The sequence below is a fragment of the Saimiri boliviensis genome, chromosome 1 (genome assembly GCF_048565385.1).
Source record: "Saimiri boliviensis isolate mSaiBol1 chromosome 1, mSaiBol1.pri, whole genome shotgun sequence".
NCBI lineage: Eukaryota > Metazoa > Chordata > Mammalia > Primates > Cebidae > Saimiri > Saimiri boliviensis.
The window spans coordinates 154,162,608-154,179,099 of NC_133449.1; the positions used below are offsets into that span (position 1 = coordinate 154,162,608).

The 16,492-nt window shown below is 43.2% G+C and overlaps 1 protein-coding gene across 1 annotated transcript in view; it reads right to left on the reverse strand.

The window, feature by feature from the left end:
• Positions 1 to 16,219, reverse strand: part of SGCD (sarcoglycan delta) — a 1,061,368-nt gene extending 1,045,149 nt beyond the window's left edge. Inside the window, exon 1 of the mRNA XM_010331598.2 lies at positions 15,769 to 16,219. The gene's annotated coding sequence lies outside the window, so the exon portion shown is untranslated. The remainder of the gene's footprint in view (positions 1 to 15,768) is intronic.
• Between the last annotated feature and the right edge of the window lie 273 nt (positions 16,220 to 16,492).

The window sequence follows — 16,492 nt, forward strand, 5'->3', positions numbered from 1 at the left end:
CAAAACATTATGCAAGTTAGAACATTATCATAATATATTATACAGACAACGTTTAAACTCACTCACACTTTTACCAATTTATTTTACCAACCATTCCTTCTAAAAGTAAACCCAGCCTTCTGGGTTTACTTTTCTTTTGTAAGTGCAGTCTCTAGAAGTGTCCTTAGCAAAGATTTCTTTCTGTAGAAATGTGTTTATTTTGTTCCTATAATTAAAAGGAAAACAATTTCAGTGTGGCAGTTATTGTGTCTCAGGACTTGGAATATATTATCCCAGATCTGCTTTCTTCCATTGCTGCCACTGAACAGTCTACTGTCAATACTACTTTTGGTTCCTTTGCAGGCAGATCTGTCTTGCTCTCTGGATGCTTCTAAGACCTTCTCTTTATGGTTTGTATTTCACTACAATGTATCTATGTGTAGATTCACATTTTATTCATCTTATTAGTATTTCCTATATTGGCAAATTAATATCATTCATCAGCTTTAGAAAATAGCCCTTATCTCATTAAATGTTGTACCTCTTTTATTTGCTCTTTTTCTGGGACTCTGATTAAACCTAGAACAAACTTTTCAGCTTATCCTTTCTCTCTCTGCACTTCTCTCCCATGTTGTCCATTTCCTTCTCTCTCTGTGCTGAATTCTGGAGTAATGTCTTCCTATCTGTCTATCTTCCTCCAGTTTCAGCTGTGTCTACAATGCTGCTTTACCTAACCAGTTCAGGGTTTAGTCTGCCAATTCAGTCTTTCAAAGAGTTCTAACAAGTTATTTGTAAATTCTTCCTAATCATTTATTATGGTCTTTTGCTGTATGGTCATATTTTGAATTGTCTTTTACTCTTTCAAATGACCATACATAGTAATTTTATATCCTCTATCTGATAATTCTAACACCTGAAAATCTTAGAAGTTGAAATCTGTTTTCTTCCCAATACCTCTGATTTATATTGGCTGGTTTTCATGTGTATTTTTGTCATCTTTAATTGTGGGATCTTTTTTTTATCTTTACCTGTGGTATTCTTCCAGGCCTAAAGAGGAGGACACGGTTTCCTCCAAAGAAGATTTACTATTGCTTTTGTTGGAAGCCCAAGAAAGCTACCAACCAAGCTTTCTCTGGTCCTCTTCCAGGTCCTGAGTTCATGCAGGAACCTTGGGGTCAGAGTCCTTACTTTCTGACTTACAGTTAGCTTGCTCAAGGCTGATTCTTAGATGCAGCAATACATGGGTATTTGCAGTATAAAAAAAATTAGTTTTCCTCATTTGCTCCTTGCTCAGCAATTCCAACTTTGGTTTTGGTTCGAGGTTTGTTTCATTTTAAGGTGGTGTTTGCATACGTGGAGGGATAGAGATTTTTCATACTTGCTTCAAGCCTAGTAGTGCATTGAAACCTAGGTTTAACTATGGTCTAGGTGTTATTTAGCATACAAGCCCATTGAAGTAACCTGTCAAGTGAAAACACAGAATATTTGTTTTAAATTTATTTTATAAGATTTTAGGTGATACAATCAGGGTCATATAAAACTTTTCACTATTCTCTCATGACATGTTAGAAACTTCACCCAAATATATTGCTCTTAGCTTATGTTACTGTGATATAATGGGAAATATATATTTGATCTCCATCCTATTTCCTGAGACAGATATCCTAAAATCCTTGTAGACTGAGGGGCTAGAAAAATCTTTTGTTGTAATATTAGTCTTTGAACTTGGTTCCTGATACGGAGCTTTTAAGACTTTTGTAACTTCTGGTGATAGGAGCATTTTTGTTCTAATGAGACAATCTTTACTGCACTCCTGGATAGCCTCAGCACTGGGGCTAGTTACCAGAGGAGTCAACTATGTGATTGACAGGTTGAAACTTTATAATCACATGGAAAGGAGATGAGAAGTGCTGAGCTGATCACTGATGACCAATGATGTAAACAATCATGATGACCTAATAAAGTTTCCATAAAATTACAAAAGGACTAAGTTCAGAGAGCTTCAGGATTCCTGAACACATGAAGGTTCCCGGAGGATGGCACACCTAGAGAGGGCTGTAAGCTCCGTGCCCCCCACCATACCTTCCTCTAGGCATCTCTTCCATCCAGCGGCTCATCTGTATCTTTTGTAATATCCTTTGTAATAAACGAGCAAATGTAAGTGTTTCCCTGAGTTTTGTGAGCCTCTTTAGCAGACTAATGAAATCAAAGGAGCGCGTCCTAGAACCACAATTTACAGCTGGTTGGTGAGAAGCACAAATCATAACCTGAAGCTTGTGATTGGCATCTGAACTAGCAGCAGCCCTGTGGGACTGAGCCCTTAACTTGTGGGATCTGACACTACTTCCAGGTAAACAGTGAGAACTGAATTATAGGACACCCCTCTGGTGTCTGATGGAGAATGGCTTGTTTAGTGTGAGGTGGGTCAGGGGAACCACAGACATTTTGATGACTGAAGATAAAGTGATCTATGTTGAGGCTTGTCATGTCTGAATTGCAGAAGGAAAAAACATTTGCTTTTTCCTATCTCAACATTGACAGTCACTGCCTTCCTTGAATACTCATGAATTCACCATCTCTGTCATCCAGTATAAGTCTTGATCACATTTAATTGGATCTCAGTCTTCCCTGGGCAAGTATTTACTTCTTCTAGATTCCCCAAGGACAGAAAGCATTGTCTTCCCACGTCTTCTCTTCTCCCAGGAACCCAAGGACAAAAGGTCCTTGATCAAAAATGATTATTGGTAATTTCATTGTGTGGAAAAAAGCACACACAAAGGAATTAAAAATAGAATTTTTGACAACAGTCAATGGAAGTGAAGAGTAATTACAGACCTTCTCTTTTGCCAAAATAATGTATCTAGCTATCATAAGTAAAATCAACAATGTGAATTATACACACCTAACACCCTTTTTAAAACTCTAATTTAATCCTTTTCTGTAAAACTTCCTGAGTGAAGTGGGAGGGAAAATGTTATCATCACTGACTTTGTAAACCAAAAATAAACTTCTAAGCCCCCTAACTGACTGAATGGACCCTTCCTCTCAGCCAAGGGCATTCCAAAGTAAACCTGAAAAACTACTGCCGGGGGGCAGGCACGGTGGCTCATACCTGTAATTCCAGCACTTTGGGAGGCCAAGACAGGTTGATTGCCTGATCCCAGGAATTTAAGATCAGCCCGGGAACATGGCAAAGCCCTGTCTCTACTAAAAATATAAAAAATTGGATTGGCATGGTGGCACACATCTAGTCTCAGCTACTGGGGAGGCTGAGGCACGAGAAGCACTCATCATGCATCTCAGCTCACCGCAACCTCCAGGAGGTGGGGGTTGCGGTGAGCTGAGATCACACCACTGTACTCCAGCCTGGGTGACAGAGCAAGACTCAGCCTCCAGGCCATGATGGGAAAGTAGGGTTGGGGTTCAGACATGACTCATCATAACCTACTCCCTTTGGAATGCAGGCACAACTGACCAGTATTAACATTGAAACAGAGACCTTAAAGTGACCAAACAGACTTTTTCTAGAAATAAGATACAAAATTCCATCCTGACTTTAGTTAGCACCACAGGACAGATAGTAGGCCCTGAAAGAAAAAGAAGTGTTTTACCCAAAACCATATTTATTTGACATGTTTGGAAATGGCCCCACAAAAGTGTCTCTTACAAGGAAAATCTACATTCTATGGAGAATCCCCTTTCTTTTCCAGATCTTTTCCTAATCCAAAAGAGATTTAACTAAGACTGTGGCATCTTTTAGGGTCTGATGAGAGACATTTGCCATTCATTTTCTCTGAAGCCTGCTGCCTGGAGACTTCACCTAAATAATAAGAAACTTGTCTTCTACAACCCCCACTTAATTGTCAACATTTCTGCTGACCTCAACTCTTCAGAGAGGAACCCTTTCAACCAACTGCCAATCAGGAAATCTTTCAATCTACCTGTGATCTAGAAGCCCCCACTTCAAGATGTCCCACCTATCTAGGCCAAACCAATGTACATCAAACATGTATTGATTTATGACTCTGCCTGTGACTTCTGTTTCACTAAAATATATATAAATCAAGCTATAACCCAACCACTGTGGGTACATGTTCTCAGGACCTTCTGAGGCTGTGTCATGAGTCAGTTGGCTAAGAATAAATCCCTTTAAATACTTCACAGATTTGACTCTTTTTCATCGACACCTTGAAGGAAAACAAAACTCTTAATTTTGCATATAATAAATTACACTTGTTTCTGGATGTTTTTCTTTACCACATTCCAAAACAAGAGACAGAAATCAGGGATATATTTTTCACTTCAGGTTTCAAAACCAAAACAGACCTAATGAAACAAGCACAATCCCTCAGTGAATAAAATTACAAAGAGTATAGCTGCTCAAGACCAATTTGTAATCAGAGCATCAAGCCATACTGTACGAAAATGTCAGTTCTGGCACAGCCTTGATGAGCTAAGATTGAGCGCATGGGCCAGTTTCTCATATTATCCTGACTGCCCTCTTTTAAAGCTGGCAGGCCCAAATTTAGTATAAAAAGGATTTCAGTTTGAGTGATTTTTGCATCTGAAAAAGCACCACCCAGAGTGATAATGCTTTTCATTGCTATTTTTTTCTTAACAGAAATAAATACATGGAAAACATTTAATATAAATATTTTCTCAACATCAAGTAGTCCTAGATGTGTTTCTACAACACTTTTCACTATAACGTATAAAAATAAGAGTCTTGCTAGGAGTTAAGAGATCCTATTGTTGCTAAAAATAGGCAGGGCATGGTGGCTTCTGTCTGTTGTCCCAGCTACTCAGGAGACTGAGGCAGGAGGATCACTTGAGATCAGGAGGTTGAGGTTGCAGTGAGCCATGATTGTGCCACTGCACTCCAGCCTGAGTGACAGAGCAAGACCCTGTCTCTACAATAAATAAATAAATGTGAATATATTTCAAACATTTGGATATATTTTCTCTTCATTTCTGTCTTTGAGTTAGTGGAGGTTAACACTGGGGAAATCACAGCAGAAGCTTCTCTAAGGTAGGGCAAGGAGGCAGAATTGTCTAGTAGTAATAATCTTTGCTGTAATTTCATTCTTCTACTTCCCTCAAAATAAATGGTATTAAAATGATAAAAATTTCTAAGTTTAAATATAAACTTAAACCTCCTTCCTACTTTGGATGATATGGAAATTGCCAGCAAGTTTTAAAACTTGCTCCCTTAGCAAATTTCACTGAGTTTTCCACCCACTAGTCAGGATGGAGCTGCCTCAGTCTCTGCCATCATTTTTACACTAGCCAAACTAGTACATTCACTTCCTTATTCATTACTTTATTCAAGTGTATGTTCCTTCATTGAATAAATAGTTACTGGGCATATTTTTATGCTTTTTTCAAACTCACCAGTATTATAGGTAAGAGTTTCACTAAAATATCCTAAGTTCTGTTAATGGAAAATGTATTTTCTTATAATTTAGCAACAGCCGTAAGAGCCTTCTTTAAGTCTTCTACAGAACCCTAGCTGAGGCAAGTTAAATAGAATATTTCATTTTTATTATATGGCTATACATTAGCCTAAAAGCAGCTCTCTCCTAGGAATCAACAGCTCTCCTCCACCACCCACCCACTCACTGTATTCCTCTGCTTTCAGCCCCACTGGCTTCCTCTCTGGTTCTCAAATGTGAAACTCACAATCCCACATCACAGCCTTTGTACTTGCTTTTCCTGCTGCATGGAAAGATCTTTTAGCAGATACCTGCTGGACAGTGTCCAGCTTTGGTTGCAATTACACACGATTATTTATCATTCTCAACCTGTTCTGGGTAAATAAGTGCTGTCTCCAAATTCTTCAAGGGTAGGAACCATTATCTTTACTTGTCTCCTCTCTTCCCGAGATCCCAAAGTCAAAATATTCTCAACAAATAATTGTTGGTGATTTCATGGAGTGAAAAACAGCTCATAAAATATTAACAACTGAATTCTGGAAAATATGCACAAATGAGGTACAATTTGACTCTTAATTTAGTGAAGCCTTCCCTGGCCCTATGTTTCCTAAAATTTTTCTGTCTGTCTGTCTGTCTCTGTCTCTTTCTCTCTCTCTCTCTCTCTCTCTCTCTCTCTCTCTCTCTCTCACACACACACACACACACACTCTCACACAACTCTTACACATACATACACAGTGTTACACATACACACACACACACAGTGTCTGTCTGTCTCTCTCTCTCTCTCTCTCTCTCTCTCTCTCTCTCTCTCTCTCTCTCTCCTCCCCCCACCCCTCTCTGTTTCTCTCTCTCTGAGGCAGACCAGCTCCAGAATCTGGCTTCTTATTCATTACACTTTACCACAGTCAAATAAATCCCAGTACATTTATATAATGGCACATTATGCAGCTCAGAAAAACAGTGAGGCAGCTCAATAGAAGCATACATGAACAATCCCCAAGATGTGCCATTTACATAGAAAAAAATGAGTTACATTATATGCCGTCACTTGTGTGAAAGAGGAAATGCTTTTTGTCTGCTATCTTTGGGAAGATGCAGAAGACACTGGAAACATGGTTTTACCAGGAAAAGGAGAATTAAGGACTTGGGATCAGGGATGAGAGAACATTTACTTTTTACAATTTTGTATTGTTTGGCTTTTTACCATGCACATGTAGTGTTAAATAAATTAAAAATTACCATCTCAAAAATTCCGCCCCTACCTCGAGTAGTCATCATAGTTTCCAGAAAGGGTTCTTCATATATTGAGTATGGCAAACTGGGCTCTAAATTCAGTCCTTGTGTTAACGCCTTTAAACATGAGAGTAATATCCTCTGGATTGTGGAAGGAGAAGTAGTCCAGAGAGACGGATACAGGGATTAAGGGCACACAAGTTGGCCTCAATGCTTCTTCCCTCCTCCAGGATCTGTTCTCTAATTATTCAATCAAAAAAGTCTGCAAGACTCACAGAAAAACCACAGGGGCCTCAACACCATCCCAGCTCCTCCACCATCCCTTTAAATCACAAGTCCCCACCACCAAACCCATATATCATAAATTAATCTGTCACTTAAATCTCACTAAAAAATGCTACATGAAGGGAATGGAGGTCAAAGTTGAAGGGCAGATATGAGCGGTCAGTGGCAACGATCTGCTGACAGACTGAAGCTCAGTCATGACCCAGAGGCCACAGTCACGGGTGCTTTTGCTCGCAGGCGTGAATGGGTGTCATGAGCCTGGGTTCTACAGTGGCTCTGCCACTAGCCTATCATGGGATCTCAAACTAGGAACAATAGCTCTACCTCCCAATCCTCACTTTCTCCACACATACACATCTATACTGCCAGACTAGGACATGTTTGTCACAATGTACTTTTCAATCCATTAATGTCATGAAATCAATTCTGTGGACTGTAGCACGACTGCTTTTTAATGAATGGGAATTGAATGGAAATTATTAGACTACATTGCCTATAGCAAGAGTAATTATGATTTTCCAAAGCTTTTATTTCAGCGTTACAGGTGAATATGTTGTATCTCCACATGTAAGTGTGCACAGTAAATAATAAGATAAAGCAGAATAGAGGGTATCAGTAAATTACCCAGTAAGGATAAGTGTTATAGTTTTTAAACTTTTGTGTCAGTTGCGTGTGGGGTATATACTAGATAATGACATAAAATACCTTAATGTATTTGTGTCAGGATACCTCATAGTTGCTTTTGAAAGCCATAGAAGATATTCTCTAAGCTCTTTTCAAGCTCTTTGTTTTGTAAGTCAACTGAAGACAGTATTACCTAGTAAAGTTTGAAAATAAGAAAGTCTGGATTCAAAGCCCTGCGCTGCCATTTAGAGCACTGACGATCAGGTACAAGTTAAGCTGCCTAAGCCTCAGCTTGTTGTACATTCTCTAAAGATCCCACTTAGAGTCATGAGTGTTTGGGAACAGGAAAAAGGAAAGAGATCTCACTTTCCTTCCTGCCTGTCTACATTGCTTTCACATATTTTCCTGATCCAACTATCACCTCTTTTCTATTCTGGTTAATCCTATCATTGCTATTTTTGTCATCTCTGTGGTGATTTCTTAATTCCTTTGCCCATAATCACAATATCAAACTACTGGAAATATGAGATGAGAAAAGTGCACGTACATAACTTAGAACCATGTTGGTACATAGTAGATACTCAATAAATGGCAACAGTAACAGTAGCGAAAGGAAAAGGAGGTGGTGGTGGTGATGGTGGCGGCAGTGAGAGTAATATTTATCTTCAATGCCCATTAAAAGGTGAGAAGAAAGGGTGAGATGTTAGGTCTATGTATCAACAATATCCTACCCAGGAAATTTCACATTTCAAAAGGACCATAGAAAAGATTAAATTATTTGAAGGCCCAAAGAATTAGCATGCAATGGAGGGATTCTAGGAACCTATGAGGTAAGAAGGGAGCAATCTGTTATGGTAGTAGAGAAATAAAGAGAGGTACCTCTGCCCTGCACCTGTCCCTGAGATACCAAACCAGAAAATAACACCAATAATCTCAGCCTGATGATGGTAGAAGGGCAAAGTGAATCATTAACTGTGCCTTCTTCCCTTGAGTAATCAGAGTCTTGTTAGTATGGGTTGATTTGGCAAGCTTTTTGGGACGCAGGGAAGATGCAAAGTTGAGATATTTCTTCTGCCTTGTCAGCCCTGATTACAATGGTTTCAAAGGATCATACACAATATATCACACCGATGATCTGTACCTTACTGTCTCCATAATATTGACACCATGTGATAACAATCTATGTGTCATCAAAGTCAAAGCACACTGCATATGTTTCTGTCCAAGGATGTAGTTTGGCTGATCCACTGAGTCATACTCCAAAGCATCCCAGAGTTAGAGAGAAAGATCTCAAGGTGACTGCTTCCCATATAAAAAAAAAGGGTTAGGAAGAAAGGGGAGCATCATCTGATCATGACTTTGCCAATGACCCTGTGCCAGGGGATTGGCAACAAACATCCATACATCTCTAATTGTTGAGATATTACAGACAAGAACATCAAAGGGGGATCCTACTCCAGACACATTTTCCTGTTTGAAAACTAGACTATGAATCTCAGAAACCCATAAGGCCTTATGGATTAGGACCTGCCAAGATGCTCACCAACAAACACCCTTGACTAGAGGAATTTGCCCTATCAGCAAATAATCTCAGGCCTGCTTCATTCCTTTTCAGCAAGAGCTTCATCTGGGGATTGTGCAGTTGCAGGCTGTGTATCTGACTATGCAGAAGCCTTGCAAGCAAGCCTTCAAAGCAAACAAGTAGCTCACCATGCATGTGTTAATCACTCTCAGCAGGGCATTAAGAGTCCTAGGCCAGCAGCCAGAAACCACTGGCACTCACACCGGCCATGGCACTACCTTGCTGGGTGACCTCAGACAAGGGACACCTTGCTGGGTGTCCTTTCCCCCTCTGAGCCTCAGTTTTCTCATCTCTTCTTCAAATTGATTGGACTAGATTATCTCTAACCTTCGTTCTCACTCTAGAAAGCCTATTAATTTTTAAAACTTTTAGGCTGAGAAACAAATGTGTCTTTCCGAGCAACTAATTAAATGTACAGATAAAATCACATTAACTTATAAATCAGAATGTCCCTTTTAATTATATCTTAAGCAACATCACAATGAAACTTGTCCAAAGCTTACATAGTTAATCAACAACTGCTGATACCATTACACTCCTACTTGAGGAACTGGCGTCTCTAAGGATACACGAGACCTCATGGCTTTCAAGTCCTAGGCTTGGATGTTTTTCTTTTAGCATATAAGGACAATGGCCACTTTTTTCTGAACCACATAGAATTAGCTCAAAGTTTCCATTAGTCATTCAAAATTTTTTTTGTGAGGTTCGATATGTCAGACACTGTCCTCGGTACTATAGATCCAGCTTCCAATAAAACCAGTCCCCTGATCTCAAGAAGCTTATATATAAACTGAGAGGCAGATACAGAGAAGTAAACAGACAAGTGCACTTGAGTTTAAATGGAGGAACACATTATAAAGACATCTAACACAGCCTTTGAGGACTCAAGGGAGATTTTCCCACAGAAGCAATATCTATGCTAAGATATTGCTTCTTTGGGAAATTTGAGATATTACTGAGACCTTATAAACAGATGGGAGTCAGCCAAGCAATAGAGCAGGGGATGGATCTATGAAACATTACAATTGCTAGAAAAGTAAAAGCAAATATTTGGAGGTGATTTAACCACCTAAAAATTATCCCCCAAAGTTCAAAAGATTCCCACTGTTCTCTTCAACATTCTCTGCAATGGGTTTAATTAAAATGCAAACCAGAATGTGTTTCATATGCAACACTGTCTTAAAGTATAAAGAACAGTGACTCACAGCAATGCAACAGTAAGGGTTGAGGGAGTTTACAAAGGAGAGATCTGGATTCTGTCAGTCTGCTAGTTAGAATCTGTGTGGGTCAGATAGTGGCTCACACCTCTAATCCCAGAACTTTGTGAGGCCAAGGCTGGCGAATTGCTTGAGCTCAGGGTTTGGGACTAGCCTGGGCAACATGGTAAAACCCTATTCCTGAAAAAAAAAAAAAAAAAAAAAAAAAAAAAAAGCTATTCATGGTGGTGCATGTCTGTAGTCCCAGCTACTCAGAAGCCTGAGGTGGGAGGATAGTTTGACTCAGGAGGCAGACCTTGTAGTGAGCCAACATAATACCACTGCACTCCAGCTTGGGCAACAGAGCCAGATCCTGTCTCACAAGTAGTAATAATAAATAAATAAATAAGTAAATAAAAATAAAATAAAAAGAGAATCTGTGTGAACTGGGCAAATTTCTTAACCTTCCCAACGTCAGCTCCTGGGTTAAATGGAGCCTGGCACACAGCAAATATTTAATAAAAAGCAGTAACCATACTAGCTGACAGGTATGCAGGAAGCCATGCTAGGCACTTTGATCATTCATCGAGGTTAATCCCCGCAACGTAAGACAACCTGTTACTGTCTTCAACTTGTACATGAAGAAATGAAGACTTGAAGAAGTTGAATCACCAGACCAAAGTTATAAAAGCAAGGCAGGTGCGGGTAGGCTTTTGTCTGCATCTGCACTCAGGGCCCGTGTTTTCTTTCACCTTTTACTTCTCCACTGCCAGTCATGCCAGAAAAGTAGGTTCTCACCATTGAAATGGAAAAAAAAAAAAACATCCAGCATCTTAATGAAGCAGATTATAAATGTAAGGTATTCCTTGGTTCACGTTCGAGTCACAAATGACTGTGGTTATTTAAAATACATGTATCAGAGAGTTGCTTATCAACGCTACCTAAGGCTCAATTACCGTCCTTGAATAAGAGGTCAGGGTTAAAAGCAAAATATTCAAAAGACAAATTTGGATCTGAAAAGGGAAAGATGACAAAACAGTTTGCTGGACAAGATGTCTGGCACCTTTGGCCACTTTTCAATGAAATAAAAAGGAAAAGATGTTGAGGTCACTGAGAAAACAGTTTAAGTGGGCCAGAAAGACACGGAGTATGTGTGCGATAGCACCCTTCTACCTGCAGAATGAGGCACTGATCTATTCTGAGGGAGTCAAAAGCATAATAATGCAGGGGAAGAAAAGAGTGTTTCTTACATCACAGCTGGATCCACTAAGTTGGGAGACTGAACCTGATACTTTGGACATACTGACACATTGGCCTGGCTCATGGCATCATTTTGTGTCGAGTATAAGTACAAATACTAACACTCATGCACTGAAAGAGCATTTAATGTTTCTATAAATGCTTTCCAACTTGGCACAGGAAAAAAAAAAAAGTTTAACAAACATCATTGTGATTGCAACACTTCTCAAAGAGCTTTCAAAGTTGCCTCCAGGTACTCCTGCTTGGTTGCTTGCACCTCAGTGGGCTGCAGCATACAGAGTCTACTACTTTCTGTATTTCTATTTGGCTGGAAGCAGGAGGGACTCAGAGTTCTCCTCCTGAAGCTGTCTGGAAGGGATCCAGTGTTGGAATCCAGAAGTGAGGGAACAACCGGGGAAAACGGCCATGTATAGATAGATGTAGGCTTGGGGCATGGACTGAGAAGATAGATCTCTGAGCTTTCTGCCCTAAGGTTTTGATTCAGTAAGCCCTTACGGGAGTCCAGCAACTTGTGTTTTGACTAAGATGCATGTGATCTTGATGATTAGCCAGGCATGACAACTACCAGTATGGTGAGAAGGCTGGACTGAGACTCCAGACACTGGGTGTTGGTCCAAGTTTTGTCACCTACTGGTTGCAGGATCTCTGGCAAGACCTTTCCCAGTTTCTTCAGCCACTTTTGTTTTTCTCAAATGGTAGAGTGGGGAGGGAGAATGCTTGGGAAAGATCTCCAAGGATCTTTTGGCTCCATCAGCCTAGAAAGGGGTGTTAGGATTAGCAGCTAGGACAGTACATAATTAGGACCAGAGATCCTGGAGTCAATCACACCTGGGCTCAAATTTTAGCACTGTACCTTCTAGCTGCTAGGCCACTGACAACTGTAGTAATTTCTCTGGGGCACATTATATAATTTCTCAAAGTCTTAGTTTCCTCAGGTAAACTGCAGATGATAGTAACAGTGCCTGCGACATAGCTTTTTGGGAGTGTTAAATGGGCAGATAGTATATAAGGAACGCCCAAGGCAATGCCCTGAGGAATCCTCAGTACCTGTTAGTTGTGAAAGTTCCTGACAAGGTCAACCAGAGGAGTCATCTGCCTTCCCCTGGAACTACAGTGATTAATGAGGCTCATGAACGTAACCCTGTCTGAGAAACTACCTTGGGCTCCTCCTTTTATCAAGAGAAATTCACAAAAAAACGAGCCTTTCTGGAGAGAATAGGATGTTAAGTGTCTCTTGGGAAGAAATCCAGAAACATATTAGAGAAGGGTGTTATACCATCTATACCACACTTATCAAAACCCGGTTCAGGGACCACTTGCTTTAGAACCAACTTGGGCACTCAAAGTAGTAAATTCCTGACCCTATTGGAACAGGCTCCCAGGGGAGTGGGTCCAGTAATCTGTGTTTCTCAGAAGCTACCCAAGATTTTTCTAAAAATAACATTAGAGAATCACTGGCAAATACTGTCAGTGAATCAACCCTCTGCCTCAATTCTCCATCTTGTATTTATCCAGAAAACTACAAATAAACAAAAACTATGACTACAAATGTGTGCATTTACCAAGAGTCTAAACTTCTTGTACTCATGTCATCTCCAGTGAGTTCCAAGTGGGTTTCCAATTTCTGCGTAATTCATGACTCCTCAGAGAAACAAACACTAATCAAGGGCCGGCTACTTAATGACGTGGGATTTGTCAACTTCCTTGGAATGGCAGCATGGTTTACAAAAATTAAATTCAAAAAGCATGTGACTTCAGGGCACCTCTCTTTTCCAACCCTTTTCCTCCTCACCACCTGACTTCTCCACCCCTTTTCCCACTCCTTTCTCTTTTTATTCTCTTTTCTCACATTGTTCTTCCCTCTGATTTATTTTCCCTTCCTTCCCTTTCTCTCTGCCACTCTTCCCTCCTCTTATTCTTTGCCCTGCCTGCCTTGTAACTTCCTTGTCTCCTCTCTGCCCTCCCTCTGTCTCTGTGCATCTCTGCCTCTCTTGTCATCTCTCTCTGCCCCTCTCTCCCTCCCTCTTTGTGCCGCTTCTCTTTCTCCTTTTTCTTCTTAGTCTGTGTCTTTGTAATACACAATATCTCCCTGCCCATTCTCCTCTAGGCCCCCAGCTCCTGGCTCCCTTTCAAATGCCAAGACTCCAGGGAGCATGTTTCTGGTGAGGCATGTGCCCCATGCTAAATCACCCAATGTGTGCTACACATCCAGGAGTTCACTCTACTTAGATGCCCTTGATGATCTGCTGCCAGAGGCCTTGCGTGACGAGGGCTCTCCTTAGGAGGGAAACTGGAAGGATGCAGCAAAATTCCAGAGTAAAGGCAGCAAGGCCAAACAGCTGTGGTCTCCAGAACTTCATTTCCCAAGAGGGAAAGCCGCTGGGGCAAGCGCCAATAGCAGAGGGTTCTTTTGTGTTTCGGAGTATCATCACTTTGTTTCCAACATACAAACATCTCACTGCGAAGTGGGCAGGCAGTGGCATAACAGCGCCAAGTGTGTGCTGGGAAAGCTTTAGCTTCCCCAAATCTCCATCACTCTTCCCAAAGCCAACCCATTTCCTTAAAACACAAAATCTAAGTAAAAACGTGGTGCCTGCTATGCATGTAGGTTCCAGACAACTCCTCCTTTTCCCAATTCCCCCTCACACCACACACACACACACACACACACACACACACACACGCAGCTGCTCTACCTCCCTCCTGGATATCCACCTCTAAATATCTCCTTTATAGACATTCCAGAACTACACCCATGAACGCGGATAACCGTCCTCAACCTACAAATGAGCAAGCCAAGGAATGAAGTTACACAGCAATTTTAGAAGATTCTACTTTGGAGGGTCCACAGCTTTGGGGAATTAAAACATTTTGCACTTGGTTACACCTGAAGTCACAGAAGAAGGGTGAGTTCAGGTGAAACTTTTTCAAAGCGCAGTCGCGCCCTCTCCTAATTTGTCTCCCTGGCGGGTGCAGAATGTTCTCTCTCTAGTTTCTTCCATCCAGCTCTTAAACGACCTGTCCCCACACTCAACTCGCACACACATGTATACGCCCGCCCATACCCGCCCTGGTGAACGAACCTCAGGATAAAAACGCAGGAGGCAAGTAGAGATGAATAAACTCCAGCAGGACTCCCGGAGTTCCTGCAACTCCTCCTCCTTTCAGTGGAGTAGAGGAGCAAAACTCTGACTTTTGGCTCGCCGCCCATCCAGAGGAGCTGGGATACTGCCCCTAGGGACCTCGGGCAAGGCTATGGCTCAAGTCCGAGGACCAGCCAACTCCGCGCCGCCCAGCTGAATGGCCTCTCAGTTGCCTGCAAGTTGAAACCTCAGTCGGGCACACAATGAGGCCGCTGTTTTCCGACAGGAGGCATTTGGATGCTTCACACACTCACCCCAAATCGGGCCTGAAAGCAGGGAGCGCATTTCCTTGCCCATGTTCAGATGCGCCCGTAGAAGCAGCAGAGGCAGCCGGGCCTCAGGGAGGGAGCGGTTCCCTCCCCCGCGCCTAGCCACAGGAAGCCCGCGCAGGCCACCTGTTGGACTCTGTCGGGCCACCTTGAGTTGTGCGCCCCTACACCCGCACCGCACCGCGGATCAAGACAATCTGGCATTCCGGGTGCTGGATCCGTCAGCAATAGATAAATTTCACTCGCACCTCCTACTCGGGCTACCTTTCCTGGCGCGTCTCTCTCTCTGTCTCTGTCTCTGTCTCTCTCTCTCTCTCTCACACACACACTCTTACAGTTCCTCAATATATCAAACAGTCTCTCTTTTCTTTAATAAAGCGCGTTTAGCCTACCCTAAGGGCTAGGGTTGCCCACGATCTCTTAGCGCGCCCAGGCGGCTGCGGATCTCCAAGCGCTTATGCCGAGAGCTAGGTTAACGCGCGGGCGGCTGAAAAGCCCCAAATGGCACGTTGGTGAGGAAGTCAGCGATATGCTCTAGGGAGCCACTTTTCTCCTTGGGAAGCGGAAGGGGACTCCCTCCTTGGCTTAGAGACGTAGGGAACTGGGGAAGCCCCGAAGGCAATCGGGTTGGAGGAACCAATGTTGCTTTCCGCTGCCAATCCCAGGATAGGTGCAAGGAGACCCAACTTTCTCCCGTGTCTCTGCCAGCCATGCAAGCCACTAGCTGGGGGTAAAGGGCGCCTCCACTAGCGGGCTACTCACCCCTTGGTATAAACGCTATCCAGCAGCCACCAAGCCGACCGGTGCTCGCGGAGTCCGCGGAACGCCTCGGTGTCTTGCTTCTCTCCTGAGCCACGCGGCGAAGGCTACGCACTCCAAGCCCAGCAGCTGAGAGCAGTCGATCCCATGGGTGGCGAGTTGGCAGAGGGCGCGCCGCCCGGCTGGGGGCGCATCGCTTCCAGGTCTGGCGCAGGCTGCGGCGGGGAGAGGGGCTCACAGGGAAGTTGGAGGCGCTGGAGGCGGACTTCGGACTTCGCGCTCGCTCCGGCTCTGGCGGCAGGGTGCGTCCTTCCGGATAGACAAGGGGTTTGCCAGCGGAACAGGGGCCGGTGCGGGCCAAGCGGCTGCGGAATGCCTCCGCTGGCCGCCGCCTAGAAGAAGCGCAACGGCATCGCGCTCCCTGGAGCCCCCAGGAGCCGCTGGAGCAGAGAGCGCGCGATGGAGCGGGGCTGCTTCCTGCAGGCTGCGGGTCCTCAGGGCTCACAGCCCAGCTCGCTCCAGCCCGCCGAGCCCCTCCTCCCGTCCTAGTCCTCCTCCCCTCCGCTGCTTCGCCGGCTCGCTAGGCTCGCCTGGGACGCGAAGCTGAGAGGAAGGCGGCCGCAGTGCCCGCAGCATGGAGGGCGATCTCTCCCGCTCGGACTCTGGCTCGGGCTCGGGCTCGGGCTCCGGCAGCGGCAGCAGCGGCCGCCACCTCCTGCGCGCCCAC